Here is a 21,050-nt window from a genome sequence, read left to right as displayed (position 1 = left end):
ACTCTCCCCGGGTTATTTCAAAAGTGTTTTTGTTTGCTTGTTTGTTTGTTTTTTCCTTCTCTCACACATAACATCCTGATGACAGTTCTCCCTCCTCCCTCTACTCCTCTCAGCTCCTCCCCTCCCAACTCCCCTCTTTCCCATATTCATTTCCCCTCTGTTTCCCTTAAAGTAAAAAAAGCAAAAAAACAAAAAAATGAGTTGGCTTCTCAGGGAACATGTCATGACAAGTTAAAGTAAGGCTAGACACAAATCCTTAAACTCAGCAGGAGGCACTGACAACATTTGCTAAAAAGTAAATGGGATTGTATATTATAATTTAAATTTCTGGATTTTTCTGATATTTTTTAAAACAGCTAACACTGGAGTCATGCCTCCATATGTGAGCCACACTGAGTAGTCTGTATTACCTTGTCCAGAACTAAGTCTTGTAATCAAAGGTTTTGAGTTTTTTTTTTCTTCCCAGCTTCATTAGGATATAATTGGCAAAAACTCTCATATAATTATGGTATATGACATGAGGCTTTGATACATCGATTAAACATAAAGCGACTAAATCAAGCTCCTTAACTTACCGCCACCTTGATTTGTTTGAACTTTTAGCAGACCACTTCAAACCTACGTTTTCTCATACAGATATCCAGAATTGATCCTGTATAGCTGAAACGTTCATTTTGATCAACTTCTCTCCACCATCCCTGTCAATCTTCCTTCATTCCCAGGTGAACAATCTCCTTTCCATGTCACATTGTGAGTATGTTTCTAAATGTAAGTATATTTCACTATGGGAAAAAATAAATTTTATATGGAAGTGGCCACATTTTTCCTATCCCCTGGGACATTTGGCTTATATTTTCCAAGCTGACTTGAAATGAACAGCATCTTTGATTTCCCACAATGCACTACACAGGTGCTTCAGAGCCAGTAGCTACTCATCAACATTTGACTACTTGGCATTACCTAGAAAAGGAAAACTTTGATGATTAAAAAAAAAATTCACTTTTCATCTTGATTTATCAATTCAAGAGAAGAAAGGGAGAGATGAGTAGAGGAGAGAAGGGAGGAGGGGGAAGGAGAGGAGGAGGAGGGAGAAGAGGAGGAAGAAGAGAAGAAGCAGGGAGCAAATGAGCACTTACAAAGTGCCCTCCCACACCTGAAACTGTGTTTGGCACATTAGGACACCAAAAAGATGAGTGTGGAAAATAAAAAGTCCTTTAAAGGCTGAAAATTGAGTCACAGAGCCAGAAAACATAAGACAATTCAAAATAATATCTATACTTCGCATATACAAGGCGAGTTCAAGAAAGTGCGAGTCAGGTTTATAAGATGAGGGGAAAGTCATGGTTAGTAAAGGTGACTGAAAGCACAGTAGCATCCCCAGGTGTATAAACATGGTAAACCCAAAAGTACAGAATGGACAGGAAGGAGACAAGACTGGAGCCTATAACCTGACACATGGCAACAGCCATCTGCCAGCTAGCTAGCAGGAAGGTAGCAGGCAATAGAACAATAAGTTCTTCTCCCTATATCATACACACGTGTGCTCATATCATACACATGTATGATCACTAGCACGGCTGCAAGTAGGTACTGGCGAAATGGTCTACTGTCCACAGACTTCGAGCTCCTGGCAAATGAAGACCTTATTATCCATGACTCACCAAATCACTTAAAGCATCTTCAAAACTCTCCCTACACAGAAAGCAGAAGGGTCACAATACATTGTCTTTACGCTCTGTGAAGTAGCCGTAAGACTCTTAAGACAAAAATTACACGTATCCGTACACTCCATAAGGGAAGTAGATGAAGAGATTTTATCTGGGTTTCAGACAGGATGAATAAAAGTGTTAAATGATTCGCCCATGCCTTGTTTCTGGCGAAGTTTCAGGTATCTCTCTATAATTATTCAGCTTTTCAGGTGGCACTGGAAATGTCGCCCCACCCCCATGTCCTAGCATATTGCTCCCATTGTCTTCCCGGCTCCTACTGTGGAGCTAATAGAACTCTGATAGCAGGCTACAAGGGTGTCATTAGCCTTTCGCTGACTATCAGCTCACCTCTTGCCAAAGAAGAGCTTCAAAACAGTTGGCTAGAACTTTCCTATTTGATTTTTTTTTTTTTGGGCTTTTTTAAAAAACTTTAGTCTGCTCCAATTTTCCTTCACTAAAGTTATACATAGGAAAAAACATTGAAATCTGATGGTCAGCCAATCCCTGTTCGATGGGGTAACCTTCACTGCTGACTTGAATGAATTTGGAATCACCTAGATGTCACATCCAGAGAACTTTAACAAAGAAAGACCCACCTTGAATGTAGTTACCAACCCTCCCAAGGGTCTTGAAGTAAAGTGGATAAGGAGAATATTTTGGGGAGGTGGACTTGTATATCATCCTTAGTTGCCCTTCTTCTGACTGAACACAATCTTGCTACCATGCCTACCAACTCGAGCCAGCTGTATCTTGACCCATGAGCCAAAAATAAATCCTTCCCTTAAATTACTTCTGTCAGATAGTTTGCCCAAACAATGAAAAAAGTACCTACCACACCGCCTAAATAAAGTGTAGGTGTTTATGCTTTGTTGGAGTAAGCCTACAAGTCGAGAAAGGTGGATTTGAGAGCCAACTCTATCATAACTTGCTATTTAATCACAGGTTTGCATTCCGAACAGATCTGGATGAAAACACTGTCTGTGCTGTCTAACACCAAGGAAGTTTCTTAACTTCTCCGATCCACCTGTAAACAAAAATAATACTCTGTAACTCACTGGGTATTATAAGGATCAGGTGGATCAACTTGTGAAAAGCAATTACCGGTGCTTCGTGCAGGTCATATTCAATTAGCTTCCTATTTTGTACACTGGAAGAATTGAATGAGATGACTTTTAAGGTCCTCTCTGATACTACCATTTTATGGTTTTTTTTGTTTTTGTTTTTGTTTTTGTTTTTTGATATTTTTTTCCTGAGCACTGTAAATCACACTTCAGCCTAGTTTCCTGGTCGTCTCTCTGGCCCGCAAGCTACAGAGCTATAAATACCCCACACCCACCTGTAGACTCAAAATAGCTTCGGGCTCGGGGATTCTTTTGACGAAACTTCCACATTGTAGCCCGTTTATAAGAACTCGGGGACTGCCTGATTTCCTGCCTTGTCCTAATTCCTCTGGACTTGAATTTCATTTCCTCCCATTCCACTCCTGATGCGGAGGTCAGGCCCTATTACAGGAGCATCATCATAACTACCTGCTATGCGCCCTCTTCACACCAACCACCTGCCTGCTTGGCACTCTCTGCCTGCCTGCTGCCAGCTTGAGAGCCCGAACCAACCAGCCAGGACATCTGCTGCCGACCACTGCCAAGCTCTCGGATCCCATCTACCCACCTGCTGGCCAGCCTCTTGTGTGACGGCGGCGCAGCCCTGCTCTTTCTGTCCAGCCAAGCCTAGCCCACTTGAGGGTCCTTAGCTATTAGCCTGAACCTTAGTCTGTCACAGACATGGCTGCGAACATCAACAAGAAGATACAATTTCGCTTTTCTTATTTCTGAAAAGAGTGCATATACCCACTTGAGATAAATTATCTTTATCTCCTCCGTGCTTGCTCTATTTTGTAGCCTGTTTCTTTTATTACCTAATTTGTTCCTTTCATTGCGCACATTTTTTAAAATAAAATGAATACAGAAAGTATGTAAATATGACTCCATTAGTACCCATGTCACAGCAACTCTCCTCATTACTTCCTGCAGGGTGGAAAGAGAGCTCGGTGTCTTTCTCAGACGTCACCATCCCTACTGCTAATGACCCCTTTGACCTCGATTATTCCTTTAAAGGCCTTCATCCAAACATAGACACACCGAGGCTGCAACCTATGAACTGAGGAGAGGGGCATAAATTCCTATCCATAGCAGCTGGAAACACCAATACCAGGTGTATTGATTATTGACACATGCTAGTGTTTTCCTTAGAGTGTCTTGTTCACTCTGCCAACATCTACCAGATACAACTACTGCTATGCAGTTCTTTCTATGTTCATGAAACAGGTCCCACTGCACAATACTGGGCCCACAATGATGAGTGGGGATCCTGAAAACCCACCCTTCCCCTAAAGCAATAGAGAGGCTCGGGGGAGGGGGAAGTCTTATTCCTCAAAGATGTAGCCACTAGAAAGTTTCTTTTGCCCAAGTTGTAACTACACACACACACACACACACACCATGAAGACAGAAAAGTGGGAAGGGATTTGTTGGAGAGAAGGAGTAACTGAGACATGGGAAAGAGGAGATAGTGGGGTGGGGAGAAGTGTGACCACACGTGGGAAATTGTACATTTTTTAAATGATTATGCATAAAAGCAGGAAGAAACAGCTTCCACAAGAAACTGCCAAAGAATAAAAATCGGAGCACACCCTCCTGCCGACTAAAATTCCCCAGAGGCTTCCTATTATTCTTACGGTTCTATTCGATTTCTCTTGTCCACAGTTAACAGAGTCTCCCTCATGAGAGTTCCCTTACACCCTCACCTTCAACCAGCCTTTCCTTGTTCCCCGTACACTATGTCTTCCTACCCACCACCAAGTCAAGCACACGCCACTCTAGGACTTGGCACCGAGACGTCTCTTCATGGGGAATGCTCTTCACAGGTCTGGACACGTTGACTTACTCCTGCACATTGAGTTCTGCAAGAAATACTTCGTCTTCACCTCAACCACGCTATCCTCCTTCCTAATTACTCCCTCCCGAAATGGTGAGTTATTTTCTTTATAGTGGTGTTCCAATTTGTTTTACTTTATCCTGTTTTTTGTTTTATTACCAGCCTGTATTATTAGGATGCTGTCTTAATCAGGGTTTCTATTCCTGCACAAACATCATGGCCAGGAAGCAAGTTGGGGAGGAAAGGGTTTATTCAGCTTACAGTTCCACATTGCTATTCATCACTAAAGGAAGTCAGGACTGGAACTCAAGCAGGTCAGGAAGCAGGAGCTGATGCAGAGGCCATGGAGGGATGTTACTTACTGGCTTGCTTCCCCTGGCTTGCTCAGATTGCTTCCTTATAGAACCCAAGAATACCAGCCCAGGGATGGCACCACCCACAAGGGGCCCTCCTGCCTTGATCACTAATTGAGAAAATGCCCCACAGCTGGATCTCATGGAGTCATTTCCCCAATTGAAGCTCCTTTCTCTGTTGATAGCTCCAGCCTGTCTCAAGTTGACACACAAAACCAGCCAGTGGCACTAAAAGTCCCACCGTCTTTGCAAATTCTTAAAATTTCAATCCCTTTAAAAATATCCAGTCCCTTTTAAAATTCAAAATTGTTTTACAATTAAAAGTCTCTTAATTGTGGGCTCCACTCAAATACTTTCTTCTTCAAGAAGGAAAAATATCTGGGCACAGTCACAATCAAAACCAAAATCAAACACCAACTGCCCAGTGTCTGGGATCCACTCAAAATCTTCTGGAATCCTCCAAGGGCTTGGGTCACTTCTCCAGCTCTGCCCTTTATAGAACACACCTTGTATTCTTCTAGGCTCCAGATGCTTGTACTCCACTGCTGCTGCTGTTCTTGGTGGTCTTCTCACGTTACTGGCATCTCCAAAACACTGCTGTCTTCGGCTGTAACTAGGCTTCACCAATAGCCTCTCATAGGCTCTCTTCCTGGTGCCCAGCCTCAATTCCTGTGCATGACCCCTTCAGTTCTGGGCCATCAATTGCAACTGAGTTGCACCTTCACCAATGGCCTTCCACAGGCTCTCACTCAAGTGCCAAGCTTCAGCTGCTCTTCATGACCTCAAAACCAGTACCACCTGGGTGACTCTTACACATTACCAAGTCTAACCACAGCACAAGGTACAACCTTGGCAATCTCTGGAACATAGCCTCTGAGTACTCTTGGCAATCACTTCCCAGAAGATTTCACCTCAATGATGCTGGTCTCTTCATCACCACTAATTTCTTAGCTCCAGCTAAACATCAATAGTCCCAGTAATGCAAAGGTTTTGCTTTAGTAGTTCTGATATCTTGTTAATCACAGCTGATTCTTCAGTCCATATAACCAAAACCACAGAATCTTCACAATCAAAATAGCAACAGCCCTGATAAAGGTCTTTAATCTTCCCTCTGAAATTTCACAAGCCAGGTCACCATCTTCTGCACTGTTCTGAACATTGTCTTCCAAGCTCCTATACAACATCCCACAGATCTCTTAACACTGAATGGTTCTTCTAGCCCAAAGTTCCAAAGTCCTTCTGCAGTCTTCCCCAAAACATGGTCAAGTTGTCACAGGAATACCCCACTATGCTGGTACCAATTTGTCTTAGTCAGGGTTTCTATTCCTGCACAAGCATCCTAACCAAGAAGTAAGTTGGGGAGGAAAGGGTTTATTCAACTTACATTTCCACATTGCTGTTCATCACCAAAGAAGTCAGGACTGGAACTCAAGCAGGTCAGGAAGTAGGAGCTGATGCAGAGGCCATGGAGGGATGTATTTTACTGGCTTGCTTCCCCTGGCTTGTTCAGCTTGCTTTCTTATAGAACCCAAGTCTACCAACCCAGGGATGGCACCACCCACTAGGGGCCCTCCCCCCTTGATCACTGATTGAAAAAATGCCCCACAGCTGGATCTCATGGAGGCACTTCCCCAACTGAAGCTCCTTTCTCTGTGATAACTCCAGCCTGTCTCAAGTTGACACACAAAACCAGAAAGTACAGATGCCAAAACACACGCTAAGAATAAAGCCCTTGTCATTCCATCTCTTTTTCCCGAGAACTCAGACACTGGCACAGAAGGGTACCAGATTCCACTGAGGGAGTATGTGAGTTCCGGTTTAGTGAATGAAAGAACCTAGATTCTAAGCTATTCACTCATGTTTCAAATCCAACAAAGTAATATATGAAACAATGGAGTGTTACATGTGAAAGTTATATACAAGATGTCAGTTATTGGAAAAACCTCAGTCAGCAACAGTTATGACTGCCGTTTATGGAGGTGGGGCTTCCGTATACTATACGTGCTGCTGAGTGCTCTCTAATCATTGCCTGTTTCATTCTCAAAACCTTGGAAGCAGCTCCTGTTGTCCTTGCTTTATGCTGAGGCAGTTGAAGACCAGATGATAGTTTATCCAAATCACACCCAGCAGACACTGATCTAAGATGGAACCAAGGCCTGGCTATGGATTTTGAGATACCATACTTGGACCATTTTTTTGTTTGTTTGTTTTTGTTTTAATGCTCGTTTTCTTCTGTTTTATTTTTTTAAGACAGATTTCATTTTCTTTTAATTTTTGTCTTTCTATCGTATATTACATTCTGACCACAATTTCCCCCTCTCTCCCTGCAGAGTCAATGGATGGGGACTCGTGGGGGCTCACAGAGATCAGGGAGCCTGCAGGTGTCTCTGACCTAGGTCCTCTGCGTATATGTTATAGATGAGTAGCTTTGTGTTTTTGTGAAAATCCTAACAGTGGCAGCAGGGGCTTGCCCTGACACTTGCCTACTTGTGGAACCCTTTTCATCTTACTGGGTTCTTCTATCCAGCCTTGGGCCTACTCTTTAAAAAATGCTCATTTTTAAAATAAGGCATCGCAACACTATATATATATGTGTGTGTGTGTATGTGTGTGTGTGTGTGTTAACTTTATATTCAAAAAAAGTAAAAACTTGGACATTTTATCCTGGCATTACTCTTACTTTCTTTTTTCCTATGTAGGAAACAAGATGTTACTTGATGGCGAAATTTTCCCTGCACTAAATCTAACATGTGATCCGGAAGGGAAGCCTGGCCGGACAGGAATGATAGATGGCAGGTGTCCAGGAATAATTCATCGCCTTTTGAATGAAGTAGCAAGGCTGTCTTTGAAGAGACATTGTCCCAAACTAATAAGTAATCTTCCAGACTGTGAGTCTTGGCAATTATTAACCCTCGCAGCCACATGGTCAGAGAGTAATGCTACTCTGAATCCACCTTCATACATCCTTGCGCTCCAGATTTTTTTCCCAGTTTTCTCCTGAGACAGATAACCTGGATATTTAGAATACCTCCACTCCTTTAAACATGTACAAATGTTAAAACTGACCTAGAACTCAGACCCGCCAATGCCAGATCAAGACCCCTGAGCTATTTCTTATCTGAGTGGGCTATTTCCAAGAAGCCTGGGAAACCAGCTTCCAACAGAACCAAGCAAGTCATTGGCTCTTAGATAAAGGATTCTAAGGAAGAAGGAAAAGAAAAAAAAAAAAAACGTAGAACTGAAACAACCAACCTAAGCAACCCAGAGATTATATGAAAACTAGTTAGTATGCAACTCTAAACAGGATAGAAATCCTGAATAATTCCAGATAATACTCTGAAGTCAGCGAATGAAGTACAGACTAAAGAGAGGACATTAAATCTTCCCACTGCTGGGTAGTGGTGGTGCATGTCTTTAATCCCAGCACTTAGGTGGCAGAAGTAGGCAGATCTCTGAGTTTGAGGCCAGCCTGGTCTACTGTGCTAGCTCCAGGATACCCAAGACTGCACACACAAAGAAACTCTGCTTCAAAAAAAAAAAAAAAAAACGTACAAACAAACAAAAAGAGGACTTCCCCCATCACAGCAGCAAGGCTAACTAACTGCAGTTGCAGCACTTTATGCCCAGTTGCATGATCATCAGAACTGCATGAGGGCCAAGGGCAGGAGGACATTTCATTACACACGCTAGTTTTACAAAACAAAAGCTAACTTTCTGCATGCTTTCCTAAGCTCTTAGTTCTGGCAACCTCTGGTAGGGAACAGGATCAAATTCAATAATGAGAAAGCTCTTTTGTTTCTCTGGAATTGATCTACAACCCAAATCCAAATATCTTCTTATTCTACATCCAAATATCTTCTTATCCTTCTTTAATATATAACCAATATCAAAAATCCACCTCCATCAAAGACATGAGAAAGTGTAAGCATTACAGCTCTGAAGGGAAAGATAACCTGGCAGTCAGGAGCCAAGGAATAGCACAACAAACATCACACAAGAGATTTATTGGGGGAAAAGAAACCAGGAGAGTGACTGCCTCTGCTCCCGTGAGAAGCAGCAGAGACCTGAGCAGAAAGCAGGGCTCATATAGGATTTCTTAGTAGGCAGAGTTTTCCAGGGTGATGCCTTCCAAAGTGGCACTTTCCAGGGTGGGGATTGGTGGGATTGCAAGTCCAGAGCCTGGGCCTTTTGTTCTGTAGGGCAGTTAGAGTGATCTGTGGGTAGAACCTGGCAGTTGGGGGTGGGGGAGGCCTCAGAGGAGAGGCTTGGCCTCTTATCACCCGACATTGTTATCACCAGGACATTATTATCATACAGGAACACAATGACTTGTCTTTTGGGCCAGCTTTATCCTCTTCTGCTTAGAGGAGAAGACAGAAGCTGGATAGCTGATCAACAGTTTTATGTAAATGTTTACGTTTTGATGTTGGCTCTATTTAAAAAGTACTGTGGAGTTCAAACCGAATGCATGTGCCAAGCAGTCATTTTTTTTTTAAGTAATCTATCGGTTTGCATACACTCTGTGAGAACTGAGTGGAAATGGTCTAGGGTATTGAAACCTCAAAGCCCACCCCTTCCCACCCCCAGCGATATGCCTTCCTCAACAAGACCATACTTCCTTTCCTTGGTCAAACAGTTCCACTAACTGGAGACCACATATTTAAACATATAAGCCTATGGGAACCATTATCACTCAAAGCACCACAGAAGGGGAATGTGTCATAATTGGAAAAGTGATGGGTTAGCCAAGAGGAGTTTGTGCTGTAAGAAGACCAGGAACAGACACACTCCATGGACAAGAACACTCTTTTCACACATTTAATAGCCAAAGGAAGGGAATCTACACCTTATGGTTGGCTGCTTCATGCACTCACATTACCAGCCTGGTCCCTGAAGGCATTTGTATTGCTATTACTTGGTCAAGACTGTCAACCCTGTGGAAAAAGAGACGCTTTACCAGTAATATCTGTGGCCATGACCTCCGTGCTCACATCAACGCCTGGTGCAAAGTCAGTCTTCAGTAAATGCCTGTCAAGTCAACACACTTTGTCAAATAAAATCAGTGAGAGATAGTGCCATATGGAAACATCTACAGATGCCTAGTGGCTTGTACTGTAAAAGCAAAGTAACTCTGAAAACAAAGTTGTCATTTGCCACCTTGGAGACATAAAACAGATAAAGAAAGGGGGAATCGGGGTCTTTCTGCTCACCAAACCCCTGACCCCCATCATAAGCAAAGGGACAAATGGCAGATGTTTCAGGTTTTTGTGACACACAGCATCTCTGTCATAACTCTTCACTCTGTTATTTAGCACAAAAGGAATTACAGACAATAGGAAAGAAAATGAACATGGTTGTGTTCCAGTAAAATGTTGTTTAGTAGTAAAGCCATATTGCTTCATAGAACAGAGTTTGTTAATCATTATTCTAAAACATAGGAACTTACAGTTCTGTGAAGTTATATGAATTCATATAGTTATATGAATTATATATATATATAGATAGATAGATATATATACATATATATATATGGAGAGAGTGGGGTGAGGGGACTCTAAACAATAGAAACTGACATAATTAATTGCAAGAAAATATGTTAGAAATAAAGCAACTTTGTCCTTTGTGATCTCTGTTATGGGGGGAAATTCCTACTAATGTAAATTCATATATGGGCCCAAAACAGAGCAGAAATTACTAAGACTCTATTGATACCCATTTGCCATGATTCACTGATGTCAACGACTAAGTAAGATGACTGAAATTATAGAAGAATGTCAAAGGAGCCGCAGCAGAAACCCCGTCCCGTGTTCTGCACTCTGCATCCAATGTTGAAACTAGATGCTGAGAAATGAAAGCACACCTTCCTATTCCTGCTGTTTTTCCTGCTCGCTCCAAGATGGCCACCAGGAGGCGCAGGATTTTCCATGTCCAATCATATTAAGGCAGTGGAAGGCCTGTGATTGGCCAGGAAAGGAGAGGCGGAGCTAGGAGTTGGGGCTATACAGAGGTCTCAGGATGAGAAAGAAAAGGAACCAAGATGGCTTCGTACGTGGAGCTGTGTGACATCTAATAGCCAAAATAGCTAAATGTTTATAAGGTTAGAAATATTAGGATAAAGCTTTTATCATGATCAATTAGCTCTTAAATTATTGTGTTGGCATCTTGTAAATTGTGATATTACTGATACATGAATCCGATTGATTAAGCTTTAAGAGTTTTGCTTTACTTGGATACTGGAGTGTGGATGACGAGAACGGGCTGAGCAGACCCTCCAGGACCTGGTGCTGAGGCCTGGCGGGGCAGGAGAGTTGTCGGGGTCTTTTTGTAATATTTCTCACAACAGTCTTATGCGTTTTCAGAGGAGTTCATATGGCAAAAACTTGGAACACAAGTCTTCCCCATGGTTTGGAAACAGAATAGGATGTGGAAGATCAACCACAGAGGGCTCCACAAATGGAAGCAATTGGGGGGCGGGGGCGTGAAAGGAATGAGTACCCAGGTGTCCAGCCACAGCAAACCAAGCTGCAGCCTCGAAGGAAGACAGCGGAGCGTCTCCCCTGCAAAAATGAAAAAAAAAAAAAAAATGGAGAGCTTGACCCATATACACTGACAACATGAGACTCCCTTCTCAGCCCATCCCACCGGCACTGGCACCTATGCCCAACATAACGTGGACAGAACATCAGCCATTACTGAAATTGAATTCCCAGCCAGTATAACAAGACCAAGGATAGAGCCAGACTAAATTTGGTTTCAAGAAGAGAAAGAGACTTCTTACACCTAAGTGTTGGGGTGGGAAAATGCCTCCTGCAGCTGTAGCGCTTTCTAATGAGTCACTTTAATTTTATATAGTTCAGTCACATCTCTCATTAAATGCAAAGTAAAATCACTTGTTCTCAGCCTCCTCCACTGCCAGCTCATGAGCTACAAAGTGTCAGACAGTTCCGAGCATTCAGTCTCCATCCAGGGAGGGAGATACTGTTGTTGCCCACTTACTACCGATCAGGAAACTAAGGGTTGCCTAATTTCATAATCACCAGGACTGCAAGCCAACCAGTGTGACTACCAAGTATGGCTGTGACTATGGTCTTCACCGGCCGCTTCCTGTCTGAATCTTCGAGCTGCACGGGGACCCTCCCACCTCCACACAAGAAAAGTCTAAACGACGCGGACATCCCATTGGCCCACCATGTCCTGCTGTAGCCATAGATAGCAGATGGGGAAAACTACACATGAAAATGAAACAAGTTTTAGTGAATAGCTGCTGATTAACTGAATGTTTTCCTTGACATTCTCCAAAAGCAGAAACTTAAAGCTTCTTTCTACAATATTGCCTATTCCAGTGATTTTAAGATGCATTTTAGAGGTATGGTGGGATCTAACCAATCGCTCATGGATAAAGAAAATCTTGGCACCTCTCTCATTAAAGTCAGCTGTGCCTTTATAGAAGAAAATATCCCACCTGCAGACATGAGGGTACAGCCCAGCTAAACAGGGAACACAGGGTGAGACTGAACCGACAGTTACTGGTGAGAAAGGGTGTGTTCCGCTCATTGTGATGTGCATACCCTCTTCCCCCCACACCCAAGAGGAAGATCCCAGTTTGTCCGATATGAAGAGGCAAGCAGGTTAGAAAGTTGTAAAGAAGAACAAAGATCTGATTAAAATCTCAATCTCATCTCCTTCTTCTCCACAACCTGATTTCAGCAATTACGTTTATCTCTTAAATGTCTCTTCTTGTTCATAACTTTGATGATTCTCACATGGGCTGTAGACTGTTTACTCTAATTGTGCTCTTATTAGCATTCCCATTTTAAATGACTCTGAATAAGACTCTGACCTTCTGAAGTGAATGGCTGCTTACTGTATTTCCTCCAGGAAAAATTAACCTTGGAAATAGTGCCAGTTATAGCCAGGACAGCGTGTCCATTCATTTTTCTTGCTATTTGTTTAACGTGGAAGTGCAAACTCGTCTTCTAGAAGTTAAATGGGGACAAATGTCCACTGGGCTCCATGAACTTTCATGTACCAAAAGATCCCAGGGACAAGGGACAAAGGTTTCTGTAAAAGAATGCTGAATACACAGGGGAGCACTCATCCCTAATTGAGGAGTTACTGACAGTTGATAGCATCTCAAAGAGGCAGAGACAATTTTCTTGGTCATCACCCCTGGTAGGTCCACCATGCCCCAATAGATGGCCCCACACCCAATCACATCTGAGCAGTACAAACAGGAATCAGTGGACTATATGGGTGGAGGCAGAGGGAGGCTGATATTTGTGAGTTCAAAGCCAGCTTTATGAGTTCAAAGCTAGCCTTGGAGAAAGACCTTATCTGAGAGAGAGAGAGAGAGAGAGAGAGAGAGAGAGAGAGAGAGAGAGAGAGATGAAGTTGGTGAGGATGGGGGATGGATATGGTAATAACAGGGTTAGAAAAGGGTAATGAATATGTTCAGTATACCTGGTATGCATGCATGAATTTCTCAACAAATTTATTAAAAGATTATATATTTTTAAAATTTTTAAAGCGAGAATACTGACTTTATGCTCATAGGCCTTCTTGTCTGTTGCTTCTATTTTAGAAAAGGGAGCAAATACCAAATGTAAATTATTTTTCTTAATACATGCCAGGCATTGTAAATGATACCATTAACATTCAGGGTTCTTTTTTCAAATAAAAAAAAAAAAACCTACCATTTGATCACGTCAAGGGATGAAAAGGAGATTATACATTGCAGCCAGAAAAGGGGTGAAAATGTCCTCCTTTGGGAAGTGGAACATGAAGTAGCCGGGATAATAAGGATGTCTTTTTCCCTAACCAGACTGAAGATTAAAATATGAATTTTAAAGTCATTTAAATATGAATGGAAACAATCAAAGATCAAACGAGCTATTTGTAAAGTCTTGGAAACCCTAACCCAATACATCCCCTGTGCCTTTGCAAAAGTGCCTGATAAGTGGTGTGTCAGTGCCACACGATAATTCCATACATTTTATTGGTAATTGTCTTCAGCCTGACGTATGGAAGGAAACATAATAGTTGCAGAGAATTGCAGCAATATATTTAGCTCCTTTAAACTTCTGCTTCAATCGTCTTTCATAGAGTAATAGAAATGAAAGGAACTTTGTAAGGTATGCAAAGGCAACTAAACCTATTGATATATGCTGGAAGACCCAAACCGATTCCTTCTATCCAGGCACATACACTTCTCACTGCAGGCCAGACTCCATCTTTTTGGATGAAAGGCTGCCCCACCCCCACCCCTGCCATTAGCGCTGAGGAGGAATGACTCCTTCTGATCGTGTGTCGCTGTTGATGAAAGCACTGCAATATGCCCACCCAGCTCTCACATATGAAGGAAGAGAAAAATAAAAACTAATAATCACCGGCTTCCCGGCGCTGACTTTTTATATCTTTTACAGAGCTCCATGAATCTTCCAAAAATTAATGACAATGGCTAAGCTTCCTCCAAGATTGTTGCAGGATTTGCCAGCCTGCTTCTGCAGAGTAAAGCAGTTTGCTGTGCCCTTGCTGGGGAAAAAGGAAAGGGCTTAGAAGAATAAACTAGGTATGAAATAAAATTACAAAACTGAAGAAATAACATATGAAAGAAATACCTTACCTATTCTCAATTTTAATCATCTCAAAACCTACAGGAGAATTAAACTTATTTACTTGCACAACTAAGGCCATTTTTGCTGAAATTGCAAAACTAGTCATTTTACAAAAGGAACAAATCACGAAGATTCTGTACTGCAAAAAAGTAAATGGTGCAGATTAAACGAGGAGGGAAAATGAAATTGAAGCTCCTGGAAAATAACTCCAGTGGATGTGTTCTCTAGTGTTTTAATGGTAATTAATCCATCAATCTCAAAATTACAAAATTTTTCTTGTGGAACAATTCCTGAACTCTATATGTAATCAACAGCAGTTTAAAATTAAGCAACTCTATGAAATAGTTATGAGAAAAAATTTGGGAAATAAGCAAGTGACTAATCTTTCTGCCTAATATCAACAGAATGAAATTGATCAAAAAGTAAAATTCACTCATTGAAAAAAAATATGCAGAAGCTACTAAATGCCCACCATTCTTCTGAACACTGCATGACATCACAGTGATCAAAAGGGGGAAAACCAGCAAACTCTGAAACAGTATGCTACCAGAAAGAAAGACAAAGCAAGATAAATAAGACAACACTGAAGAGGGCTGTGAAGGTTCCTCAGTGGCTAGAGCAGGTGCCCACATAAAGGACGTGCTTGGTACTCGGCTGTAGTCCCAGCCTCAACAAGTGGAGCATGAGCTGCCTAGAATAGCGATACCAGTGAACCCAGGGGTGCATTGAGAGACCCTGCCTCAAAGAACAATGGACAAGAGCAGTCAAGGACATTAGCCCCAGGTCTACACACACACACACACACATACACACACATACACAACAAGCCTACACACACACACACAGACACACACACAGATACATGCTCACATGCATGCATGAACACTCACCCATGCAAATGAAAAACTATATACATATACTACACTACACTAGACATACACACACATGCATAAGCATTCACCCATAAAGGCAAAAAACCATAAACATATATATACTACACACACCACAGAGACAGACACACACAGACACATGCTCACACACATGCATGAACATTCACCCATGCAGATAAAAAACCATATACATATACTACACTACACTAGACACACACACACACACATACATGCAATGCTCTCACGCATGCATGAACATCCACCCATACAGGCAAAAAAACATATACATACACTACACACACACAAACACACGCACACACACAACACACACATGCATAATCACACATATGCACAAACATTCACCCATACAGGCAAAAAAGCCTTATACATACACACACATACACATGTATGCATGTGCGCGACCAGTCACCCCATGCAGGTGAAAAAACATATACACATACATACACTATACTACACACAAATACACACACATACACACATGAATATTCACCCATGCAGGTGAAAAACTATATACATATACTATATTAAATGCACATACACACACAAACACTACATTGTTTATATAGCATGCATATATAAGCATTCACCCATGCAGGTGAAAAAACATATACACACACACACACACTACATTACGCATGCATACACACGCGTACACACATACACACACAATGGAAATGAAAATTAGAAAAATTAAAAAGTAAACATGTATGCTAGATATAAGTTATAAGGACAAGTGGATAGGAACCAGTCATAGGAGTGCTGGTATACGTCAGGATTTAAGGGTACAGGATGTGGAGAAAACTGAATGCTTCTCTGAGAATAGAATCTTGCCAAAAATCTGGGAGGGAGAGAGCATGTCATTTTGTGGAACCAAAGCTTGTCAGGTAGAGAGACTAACAAGCTCAAATGTCTTGAGGCAGGATGGTGGCTGGCATCTCCAAGGATCGTTGAGGAGGGCAATGTTTCCTGCAGCAGCGTCAGGCTGAGTGTCGTAGGACGACAGAATCAATGAATGGAACTGGATCAAGGCTATGTATTTCCTTCTAGGCCATTGTAAAGATTTTTGCTTTTTCTTTGACTTGGGGAGTGTTTGAAGAATCTAAAGATAGTAATAAAGTCTTGCACGCTTTATTTAACAGGACTATTATGATAGCCTTGTTACAGAGTATGTTAAAGGACTTTCAGGTTGTTTCCATTCCCTGGCTAACAGCTAGTGCCAACAAACAAGACTGAGCCATTCCAATATTTGTGGAGTAGAATGGTGAGTCCTTTGGGCACACGTCATAAAGCAATGTATCTGGGTTAGATGGTAGCTCTACTTCTAGTTTAGGAGAGCTCTCCGCGTCGATTTCCAGAGTAGCTGTACCAATTTGCAGTCCCTCTTTTCTCTAATCCTCACCAGCAATTTTTGTCCATTGTGTGGTTACTCTTAGTCATTCTGACTAGGATAAGATGAAATCTCAATGTTGTTTTAATTTGAATTTCCTTAATTGCTAGGAATTATGGCCCTTTGTGGAGACTGTCTTAGGGTTTCTATGGCTGCGATGAAACACCATGACCAAGTTGGGGAAGAAGGGATTGACTTCTTTTACACTTTCCTATCACTGTTCATCATCAAAAAGAAGTCAGGACAGGAACTCAAACAGGGCAGGACCCTGAAGGTAGGAGCTGATGCAGAGGCCTTGGAAGGGTGCTGCTTACTGGCTTGCTTCCCCTGGCTTGCTCAACCTGCTATCTAAGAGAACCCAAGACCACCAGCCCAGGGACTGAATCACCCACCATGGGCTGGGTTCTTCCACATCGGTCACTAGTTAATAAAATTCCTTATAGATGGATCTTAGGGAAGCATTTTCCCACTCGAGACTCCCTCCTTTCAGGTAACTCTAGTTTGTATGTCAAGTTGACATAAGACCAGCCAGCCCACCTTACCATTTGTAAATTTGACACATAAGCACTTTATTATTAAACCATACCTTTCCTTTCTTATTCATCCCCCAAGACCTCACATTAAAAACGTAAAAACCTTTAAATTTCACAGTTTCTATAAACCCAAACACATTAAAATTTCAGTCTCTTTAAAATATCCAATCTCTGTAAAAATCCAAAAATCTCTTTTAAAATTTCAAAGTCTTTCAGCTGTGGACACCTGTAAAAAATAAAAAAAAAAATTTAAAAATCAAAATTAAATTAAATACCTTCTTCAAGAGGGAAGAAACCAGGGCACAATCAGAATCTGAACAAAGCAAAACCAAACTCCAACGGTGTAAATAACTCAATGTCCAATACCTGGGATTCACTCACCATCTTCTGGGGTCCTCCAAAGGGGCTTGGGTCACTTCCTCAGCTCTGGCCCATGCAGGACACAGCTTATCATCTAGAGAATATTTCACCTCAGTGATGCAGGTCTCTTTTCAATCATCACTAATTTCTTAGCTCTAGCTAACCAGCATCAATCGTCCAGTAATGCAAAGGTTTCACTTCACTGGTGCTGGTCTCTTGTTTTTCATGGTTAATTCTTCATCCTGAGCTGTCAAAAAAGAGAGAAACTCGGCCACGGCAGCCGTCTTCCAGCAACTCACCAAAATGACAAACACAAAGAGAAAGAGGAGAGGCGCCGGGTGTATGTTGTCTAGGCCCTTTAGGAAACGTGGAGCTGTTCCTTCGGCCACACACATCCGAATCTACAAGAAAGGTGATATTGTAGTCATCAAGGGAACGGACACTGTTTAAAGGGAAGGCACCATAAGTGCTAACATGGCCACTGGAAGAGTCTACAGGGTCAGGGTCACCCAGCATGCCGTGGGCATCATTGTAAACAAGCAAGTTAAAGGCAAATTCTGGCCAAGAATCGATGTCCGGATTGAGCACATCAAGCACTCGAAGAGCAGAGACAGTTTCCTGAAGCGGGTGAAGGAGGATGATCAGAAGAAAAGGGAAGCCAAAGAGAAGGGCACCTGGGTTCAGCTGAAGCGCCAGCCTGCGCCACCCAGAGAAGCACACTTTGTGGGGACGAACGGAAAGGAGCCTGAGATGTTGGAGCCCGTCCCATATGAATTCATGGCCTAATGTACCAAAAAAAAAAAAAAAAAAAAAAAATCAAACAACAACAACAAAAGAGAGAGAGAGAGAGAGAGAGAGAGAGAGAGAGAGAGAGAGAGAGAGAGAATCTTAAATCAAAATCAAAATAGCAAATGCCCCCGACTGAGCTGATAGAGTCCTTAAAACTTCCCTTTGAAATGTCACAAGCCAGGCCTCCATCTTCCCAACATTCTTATCTTCCACACGCTCACACAACATCCCATTGAGCTTGCAACACTCAATGGCTTTCCTAGCCCAAAGTTCCAAAGTTTGGAACTTTCTCAAATATGTAACACGATCTTCCCCAAAAACATGGTCTCACCCATCAGAGTCCAGTACTATGCTGTTACCAACTTGTCTTAATCAAGGTTTCTATTGCTGCAATGAAACACCAAAAAGAGAGTTGGGTAGGAAAGGGCTTACACTTTCATATCACTGTTCAGCATCCAAAGAAGTCAGGACAAGAAAAAATTAAGGCAGGAACCTGGAAGCAGGACCTGATACAGAGGCCATGGAGGGATGCTGCTCACTGGCCGGTTCCTCCAATTTGTTCTGCTTTTTTTGTTGTTGTTGTTGTTGTTCAATTATTTTGTTTATTCGATGTATTTTTATTTACATTTCAAATGATTTCCCCTTTTCTATCGAAGGACACCCAGACCCAATTAGTACATCTACAACACAACCCTCACATCTAAGGCCCAAGAAACATCGAGGAAGAATCAGAGAAAAGATTTCCAAAACCATGACCAAGAAGTCTGCTGTGAGACTGTGTCTCCTAGAAATGATAGGGAAGCTACAACTGTGAAATCTCAAAACTATGGCTACCTAAACAAGACCCAAAGAGTTACAATAGACATGTTTGCTAGTGGGAAAGAGGGATATCTCACAGGTCCTGCATCTTGATGAATAACTATGTCCAGATAAAGACTGTGAGACAGGAAGAAGTAATCTTCTCCAGGATGGGACCCTCTAATTGGTTATCCAATACCAAGTGAAAACATGTACGTACAAGCAACACTAACTGGACTCAGCAAGTAGTATTTGTGTGTGTGTGTGTGTGTGTGTGAGAGAGAGAGAGAGAGAGAGAGAGAGAGAGAGAGAGAGAGAGAGAGAACTAAATAAAAAGAGGTCGTGATTTTGAAGAGAGTGTCAACATAGAAAAGGATAAAAGGAGAATGGGTGTGAAAACGATTTTATTATATACGATTTTATTAATACGACATTCAAATATTGTTTTAAAGGGAGAAAAGAAATGTGCAATAATAACTTACCCAACTAAGACATGACTGGGCTGGGACAAAATAACATCAGGTGTCAGTCTGTGTGTCTGGTGAACCTGGATCGCTGCCAACAACAGACCGCTCGGGGAAGGCAGATGCATTCCAAGATGTCCCAGCCCATATTCCTCCAGGTAAGAAACAGCGAGATCCCGGATGGATGCTCCAGTTCTCAGTCTCCTGTGTCCCTGGAGGCCACTGGGGACCCGGAGGAGTTGAGAGCAATGGTTCTCAGTTTCCTGTGTACCCAGATGCTGCTGGGGACCACAGGGAGTTGGGCATGGGGTCGAAAGGACTGCGCTCCCCCTACCCTCAGGTAGGAAGGGGACAACTGTGTCCCATGGGGTGGAATCAGACGCGGTTTCAAGTGAGTATCTAAAGTACACAGGGACTGGAAGAGAGGCCTTCTCCAGGAGATAGAGGAGACACTCTTTACAACGAAGGCCTCCGGCATAGCAATCCTTGACAGAGAGAGGCCTTGCTTGTCCAAACTGCTTTATTCCTGGCAGATGGAAATGCATATGTCTTACTAGGGATGAACCAGGAATTAAAGACCTTTTACCGGAAGGGATCGCCAGGAAGGGATGCTCATTGGCTAGCCACTCAGGGCGTATCTAGATACCTCATTAGCATGAAGAATGCTAGGTTTGTACACTATGTGACCAGTGGTGATGATCCTCTTAGTGGGGTGTTATAGTTACTTGTTCTAGGACAGGCAGATCCTGGCTGGGAGCTGGCTCTAGCACCTGCCATTCTCAATTATGAGAATTCCCAGGGTTTTGAACCTGCTTCAAACTGTCTGATAACACAGTCTTCTGTCTGATAGCACAGTCCACTTTCCCCACAATCAGGGAAAGAGGTGAGATGAAGCCAGATCTATAAATATTATAAAGGTAGTGTCAGTAGGACTTACTAATTGACTGTTAGTAGGGGGGAAATATGAGAAAGAGAAGCTAATTATGATGCCAATGATTTTGGATGAGCATAGTCAGCTAAGTGATGACTCTTATTCTTCTCATTTTCCACATTCATCCCATGGCCTCATAGTGGGTAGCGTGTTTTCTAATTGCTTGACTACAGGTTTAATCACTCCTGATTTTGGCCAGCCATGTATATGGGAGAGGCTACCTGTCCAGTCTGAACTTAAAAACGCTCCGGGCATTGCTTTGTGACC

General features: G+C 42.3%; 1 pseudogene; it reads left to right on the top strand.

Moving 5' to 3' along the window:
* Positions 1–18,104: 18,104 nt before the first annotated feature.
* On the top strand, positions 18,105–18,587 carry LOC127671068 (60S ribosomal protein L21-like; annotated as a pseudogene).
* Positions 18,588–21,050: the final 2,463 nt, after the last annotated feature.

The sequence above is a fragment of the Apodemus sylvaticus genome, chromosome 20, assembly GCF_947179515.1.
Source record: "Apodemus sylvaticus chromosome 20, mApoSyl1.1, whole genome shotgun sequence".
In the NCBI taxonomy this organism is placed as follows: domain Eukaryota; kingdom Metazoa; phylum Chordata; class Mammalia; order Rodentia; family Muridae; genus Apodemus; species Apodemus sylvaticus.
Note: the sequence above shows the minus strand (reverse complement) of the source record. Positions and strands in the feature narration are given on the sequence as shown.